Genomic DNA, 8,357 nt, shown 5'->3' on the forward strand with positions numbered 1-8,357 from the left:
CGCTTCTATTTTTTTCTGTTGCTTTTTTAAGTTTTCCTTTCCGTTTTTTTTGTTCGCTCTCGTCTGAAGTACCACCGTGTCGCTGCAAACCGACCGTGGGGCCCGACCACGAGTTCTTCAGAAATACGACCGACCTGCCTGCGACCGCTAGATTAGTTTCGAGAGGCGGTGTGGGACGGGAAATAGTCACTTTTGATTAATGAAGTGTGGGTGTTCTGCTCTTTTCCCGCTCTGCGCCACGGTCTTTCTGGGCCACACAACACCCCTCCGCCTGCGAGTTGATCCGGCATCCGTTGTGCCGTCAATCGATATCTGTTCCGCAAGGCAATGTTTTGTTTTTATTTTTGTTACTCTGTCAATGAACAAACAACCCTTCGGGAAGTTATCCGGTTCCTTGCAACCCATCGAACGTTTTTCTGCGGTGCCTGGACTGACGGCTGGAAATACCGGAGCAGAGGAAAATTGAATTTGAAATGAGTTCGGTTGTCCCGAAACTACAGCAAACTTTTCCCTCCTTCGCTTCGCCTCGCTCACCTCCCGCGGCTCTGGACACATCAACGTCACCGAACTGAAGTAAGAGAAAAAGCCAAACAAATTAAGGCGGACGAGTGTTTTTGAACGTGACGAAGATGTTTGTGGTGATTAGTGGCGCTTTTATCTCTTTCGAGGCAGTACCCGGCTTGTGAATATGCTAATAATCATTGGCAGTGCCGAAGCGGACGGGTTTTCTGTTTTCCTACGGCCTGAACGGTCGGTCTAGGCCTGCTGTCGGAACAGGACGTGATGACTGACCGTGAGCGAACTGTCCCCAGACACACACACGCACACATTTGCAAGCTTAGGTTTGGTTGGTTAGAAAAATTAATAATATTTATTATCCAACAGATGCCACCGTCGCAACGAAGTCGCCGAACGGGGCGAAGACATGCGGTGATAGCATTTCGCAATCGACGGTGGTTATTCTGCAGACGAGTGACATTTTGTCGGTAGGTACACAAACACACCAACTGATAGAGCAAAAAAATGGCGAAATGTGCTTATATGCCAGTAACACGTATTTGCTCCGCAGGGGGTCATGATGAGTTTCTGTCAGGTTAGGGCCGTTCGAAAACTTACACGAAGACTGCTGTTCAAATTATTATTATTCAACTCGCTGTGATTCAATGTTGCTCGAATATCAAAAATACAACGAATGTCAATGATCATCGCTCGCTTCCCTTCGCCTTTGTTCGATAATCGTTCTGGTATTCGGACTTGTCCGTATATTCGAGCGCGAACGAAGCCGACGCTGCTTCGTTACTCGCACGAATATCTATTCCTTGCAGTTGTTATTCGCATTGGACATATCCCCAAATGACTTAACGAGAATATGGAACGAATATTCACACAGCGATCATCGCCAAACCTAATTCGCGATGATCGTTCGTGCTGTCTTTGAAAGAAGCAAATTAAGATGTTTCCCCCCGCACTATTACCATAGTCTTATGTGTATGTGATGAACCATATTACAGCACTCTCCCATTGCTGCTACCCAACAAGATCTGATGAATTTATTAGATGAAGAATGCTTCGCGAAGAACGGAAACCAACGATCATCGCAGTGACGGTATTCGAACCAATTCGAAGAATAAAATAAATGAACGAATGACAAACGAATGTATAAAACGAACATGCACGATGTATACCAGCAGCGAAGAATGTATTAGTATATTCGGGTTCTCTACGATTATTGCTTATTCCTTTTGCACCCTTCTCTTTTTCGTGCAGTTCAACGTTGTTCGAGACTGGCATATTCGAAGGCAGTATAATCACAGCGAGGATGCGTGAATGAATTAATTACACGAAGAATATTTGCAACATTGGCTGTGATTTTTTCTTTATCGTAATAAGCGCTATTCAAAAAATGATAATTGTTTTTAAACTGCTTTATAAGTTATTTGAAACACTATTGGAACGGCAGCTCTATATAATATTTGTTGTCCTGTTCAAATGGTGCAAATGTTGAGCAAGTTTGGATCGCTCTCGCAATTTACACTCTCTACTTATGTGTACTTTACTTTCCACCTGATCGTGTAAATGATTTTTATATGATCAATTAGCATCTGAGCACTCTCGTTACAATATTTGACATATTAAAATTGAATGATAGAATTATAATATTAGTAGATTTCAATCTTCCCGGGATTCAATGGACTTACTGTTTATCTGGTTATTTGTTCCCCGATGCTCTGCGTTCTTCTATTTCTTATACAACCTGGAAACTTCTGGATGTTTTTCTGGCCTAGTTCAACTAAACAATCATTACAACAGCAACAACCGAATGCTCGATCCCATCTTTACCAGCCAAGACCTATCCAACAAGTGTTCATTAACTAATGTGCCCGTCTCGCTAGTAAAAACTTGTCGCCTAAAAAAATTCGCTAAACGAACTTCATTACTTCTTAGATCATATTATTTTCATCTCAACAATCGCTACAAACGCTCGAACAAATCGTTTATATTTGAGAATCAACATGGTTTCATGCCCAATCGTTTGACGTCTAGAAATACAAGTAGATTCTATCTACACCAATTTCTCCGCTGCGTTCGACAAGATTAATCATCATGTAACAACCAGTTCGCTTTCACATCTCATCCAAGTCCAAGTCGATAAAACAAAACCGCTTACGTTCGGTACGTAAGAAACCAAGTACAGTATTGTGTAGTGAACAATAGAACGACCTTGAAATGAGTGAACCAAACGAACAAAAGCTACCGCCGCTACGAAAGAATACAGTTATTGTTGACTTCAGGCAGTGCAAAATTCTACCTTCGATACGTGAACTTGAAGGTTAGCTTAAGGAGTAAATGCATCTTGATATTAAGCGTGTGCATTTACTTCAATGCAATAAGACAAATAATATTGTTTATATCCAGTTCTATAAAACGAGAGGGGCGCTAGCACCCCCTGAACGTAGTCCGGCGAGGTTGAAGGAAATCATAACGGTTCTCTTTCCCCACCACGACACGTCCTCCTGGCAGCCAGCCCCGCTACCAGTGAACGTAGTTGAGAAGGTAACGAACGAGGAGTTGCTCACTGCGGCGAGATCACTCGATACAAAGAAAGCCCCGGGGCCAGACGGTATCCCGAACGTGGCTCTAAAGGCGGCTATAATGACAAAACCGGACATGTTCAAGGAGGTCATGCAGAGATGTCTGGATGAGCGAATGTTACCAGACATTTGGATAAGGCAGAGGTTGGTACTATTACCGAAACCTGGGGACCCATCGGCGTATAGACCAATCTGGCTGATAGACACTGTGGGAAAGCTCCTTGAGACAATCATCCTCAACAGGCTATCTCTTTTCATAGAGGAAGCAGGAGGACTGTCCATCCAGCAGTACGGGTTTCGGAGAGGCAGGTCGACGGCGGACGCCATAACATCGGTGGTAACCACGGCGGAGGTAGCTATCCAGCGCAAACGACGAGGAATCCGCTACTGTGCGGTAGTAACGCTAGACGTTAAGAACGCGTTCAATAATGCTTGTTGGGCAGACATTGTTGATTCCCTACTTCGACTGGGAATACCGGAAGGGCTGTACAAGATTCTGGAAAGCTACTTTCAGAACCGAGTATTGCTCTACGAGACCGACGAAGGCACACGTAACACTCCAATCACGGCTGGAGTACCACAGGGATCTATCTTGGGCCCGGTCCTGTGGAATTTAATGTACGATAGAGTATTGAGGTTGAGGCTCCCTCCGGGTGTCAAGATAGTCGGGTTCGACGTCACACTGACAGTCTACGGCGAATCCATCGAGGAGGTCGAAACGGAGTGCATCACACTTAATCTGCTTGGTAGAGGACTGGCTGCGTAGCAGGAAACTGCAACTCGCGCACCACAAAACAGAGGTGATGGTGGTAAACAACCGCAAATCGGAACAGGAGGCGTTGGTACATGGCGGAGATTGCGTGATCCCCTCCAAGAGATCACTGAAGCAATTGGGTGTGATGCTTGACGACAAACTCCGCTTCAGCAAGCACGTTGAATACGCCTGCAAGCGCGCATCAAAAGCGATCGCGGCGCTCTCACGGTTGATGGCCAACAGCTCGCCTGTGCGCTCCAGTAAACGTAGATTACTGGCAGGAGTGGCAGTTTCGATCCTCAGGTACGGCAGCCCGGTATGGGCGTCGGCACTTAATGTGGAACGCAACGCACAGATGCTGGAGAGTACGCATAGACTGATGTGTCTTCACGTGATCAGTGCATACCGCACTGTATCGAGAGATGCGGCCTGCGTGGTTGCAAGTATGATGCCTATCGGTCTGATAGTGAAGGAAGACGTGGAGTGCTACAGCATGCGATGAGACAGGAACGCCCGTAGGGCCTCCAAAGCCGCTTCTCTACGCAGATGGCAACACGAGTGGGACAGCTCAAGCTAGGGCAGGTGGACACATCGGCTCATACCTAGGGTCTCGAGTTGGTTAGATAGACCTCACGGAGAAGTGAACTTCGGCTTGACGCAATTCCTCACAGGCCACGGGTGCTTCAGATGGTACCTCCATAGGTTCGGCCACGCGACATCCCTTGTATGTCCTGGCTACCCAGACGAGATCGAGACGGCAGAACACGTCTTGTTCGCATGTTCCCGTTTCGCGGCTCAAAGGAGTGAGCTACTGGAGGCATGCGGCATTGACACCACACCGGAGAACCTGATCCAGAGAATGTGCCACTGCGTAGAGAACTGGAACGCAGTGTCGACCGCGGCATCCCAAATTGCGGGCATATTGCAACGGAAATGGAGTGCGGAACAACAACAGCCGGCCGCGACCGCTAGCCGCGTGGAACCGTAGTAGGCTCAAGAGGGATCAGCGAATAAACGTCAGTCCGGGAGAACCTCATTAACCGGGGAGCTCTTCGTCGGAGTAGTTTAGATCCATCGTCGGGGACTAGATGAGTAGTACGTAAAACTGTTAGGATCGTCGGGGCGCCAGTGAACCGGAAGTCACGCTCCAACCGGAATCATTGGATCGACTTAGGCATCCTTTCGGTCGGGTCGTAGACGCGTACCGTAAGCGTCGGTTCGGGAGGACTTCCCTCGTCGGGGAACCCTCCGTCGGTGTAGACTAGATCTTTTGGCGGAGACTAGTCGAGTAGTTCCGCGTAGTAGCATCAGTTATGGGTCGTCGAGGCGCCAGTGTACCGGAAGTTACCCTCCAGCCGGCATCACTGGACCGACCTCGTCATCCAACTGTCGATCCCTCGAGAGCAGGATGCTGATCCCCATTCTGCATAAATCTGGGGAGGGTGCTGTGAGCACAAATAGCTTTCCACCCCGAAGTAATACCTAGCGGTGGTGCAGGGGAGGTAGGGTTGGAGATCAAAGGTGTTTTAGTGGGTAGTTCCAATCAACAGTTGGGAAGTCCTGTGGAGAGTCCCACACTCCATGCGTAAATGCATTTCACCTTGTAAAAAAAAAATATCCAGTTCTATAAAGAGTTGGATGCAATTCAATTCGCAAAAGACAATAACAATGTGCACTACGTGGAGCACGAAAACATTAAGTACAACATTCCAGTATATATGGAAGATAGTGCTATAGAAGTGCGTGTACATGATCTTCCATCAAGCGTCATCGATCCTTATATTTGCAAAACTATGTCCCAATACGGAGAGATTCTCTCTATCGAAAAAGAAAAGTGGAAGAACTTTTTTCCGGGTATCCTAATTGGCGTACGTTTGTTACGTATGCGCTTGAAGAGGCCTATACCTTCTTATGTGACATTCGGTCAGGATACAAGAATTCCGTGCAAATCACTTGTTACCTATGACAATCAGGTGGCCACATGTCAATATTTCCAAAGAACTGTTCACTACGGTAAGCCATGTGATAAACTGGACAAGGAGACAACTACACCAAAGGACAACGGTGCTTCCTTCACAGCAACCCCAAGCAACCCGAGTACACCTGTGACAGCCACCGACAACAATAAAACATCCCCTTCAACGAATCCATCAGTATCCCCTATAGAACAAAATACACCAGCTGCAGTTAACAACTTACCCTCCAACCAACCAGCATCTGCAACCAATGTAACTACAACAAGGCGCATCTACAGCAACTAGCAACGAACTCAAGACTACGAATAATAAGGAAAACGAAAAGAAGACGGAAATCAACAACAATACCTCCGATGCGGCAATTGATGACGAGACGAGCCCCGAACAGATTGACCCTCAATCCTCGCAGAAGGGAAATGGGAAAAGGGTGGCAACGAGATCCAATACAAAAAAAATATTTTAGGCTAAATCATCCACGTAAAGCTTGTATGCAAATAGGTCTGAATAAACATATCATTAAAAAAATCATATAACAATCTCAAAGTTAAATAGACTAGGATTTGACGAGTCATTTCTGAATCGGCTTCACTCATATCTTACTGGTTGCGAAATGATAGTGAAAATAAGAAACCGTTTATATTTTTACTTTATCTCAACGATCTAAATTTTTCGATCAAGTGCTGACGCAGAGTTCTTACAAGAGCAGTTGAATAATTGTTCTGGAACTCCAAGCTCCAAGCTGCTAGGATTCATTTTCCGCTTTACTAAAGAATTCGATGGTGTACATTGCTTGAAAGCATTATATTGTGCCTTAGTTCGCTCTACGCTCGAATACGCCTCGGTTGTCTGGTCAGCGTACTACCAAAACGATATCCAACGCATTGAAACAATCCAACGAAAATTTGTTCGATTTGCTCTGCGTTGGCTTCCTTGGAGAAACCCTTGGAACCTTCCAAGTTAAGATGCCAGATGCAAACTGATTGATCTCGATTTTTTATCGTCGCGATGTCAGCAAGGCTACTTTTATGGCAGATCTCCTCCAATTAAGGATAGATTGCCCCGAGCTCTTACAGCTTTTACAAATAGATATCCAATCCGTAATCTTAGAAACTATTCTTTTCATAGGATCCCCTATGCTAGAACTAATTATGGGTATAACGAGCCCAATTTATTCGACTTTTATCTATCACGAAACGTTGTCAAAAAATTTCTAAGGTTACTAACTAAATAGTTTTATTCTTAATTAGTTTAGAAATACTACGTTAAAGTGAAATGTATTATTTGGATGATTCTAATCTGTCGATGCAAAAGATGAGGAGGTTTTATGCCTGTTGGAGAGCAAGTTTGACAGAAACTGGGCTTTTCCCTGCTCTAAAAAAATTTCAAACATTATTCAAACATTGACCTTCAATCCAGATGCGAAGAGAGGAATTTAGTTTCCTAAAATTAGATTATTTATTATTTAGTTTCCTAAAATTAGATTGATTTTAATTTAATATAACTTCAATGATTAAAATTCAATTTATCAGAACAATATATATTGGGAGCGCAAATAAATTTGGTCCATTTTTTTTGGGGTCAAAAATTAGGCTTACAACCTTGAGCGCATCTCTCGTCCGGCAGTATTTTCAGTTAATCACTAACTATAGATTTAATTACTAAATGCTGAACCTTGGTTAACAACAATGTTTCAGTCGATGAGTAATCTGCTTATTGATGAATACGAATGGCTCTCAAATTGAGGAATCTGAATCTGATTGAATAGAAGCTTTACCATGTGATTCTACTGATTCAAACATTGACCGAACATTTCAATCTATTCGCAAAGAAAGATTGAGGATTTTAATCTATTCGAAAATGGAGCAGAATTTAAACTGAGTATATTGTACTTTATGTTGCAAGAATAATTCAAATGCAATTACTTTTTCAGACAATATTTAGAATAAATATTGTATTCATGTCTTTCAGTAAAATCATTCACATAATCCCTATTATTCTTCGTCTCTTTTTAAAGAGATGTGGCAAAATGTAATTTTATTTCTTTATTAAACCACTCTCCAAGTGTAATAGTCTTTTAGTAAGTTTTTTTCTCTTGGAACAATTTCAATATTTTTTGTCCTTGCTGACAATATAGAAGTTTCCAATCGAAAGACAACGAAAAATTTTCCCGATTTATGTACAAACATTCTGCCAGCTTGTCATTTAGAGGTTCTAACGAGGAAAAAAGTTTGGAAAATTAACATGTTAATGTAATGTAATGAATGTAATCATGAGTTTTCATTACATAACTACATTCAAATATCAATTTTCCAATCCGTTTTCCCTATTTTGTATACTTTATGTTTCGTCTTCGACTTGTCAGTGCATAACAGTTTATGTTGACATGGTATGCTACCAAGCAGTTTCTCTCGTAGCTCCTCAGTTCATAGCTCTTCATTTTCTGGACGTTTCGAAGAAATTCGAGAAGAAAAAAAAATATTTCAATAATCCCGCAGCCCGGTAGCTATTTCTAGGCCCGACATTACCGGGTGAGAC

This window comes from Malaya genurostris, chromosome 1, assembly GCF_030247185.1.
Source record: "Malaya genurostris strain Urasoe2022 chromosome 1, Malgen_1.1, whole genome shotgun sequence".
NCBI lineage: Eukaryota > Metazoa > Arthropoda > Insecta > Diptera > Culicidae > Malaya > Malaya genurostris.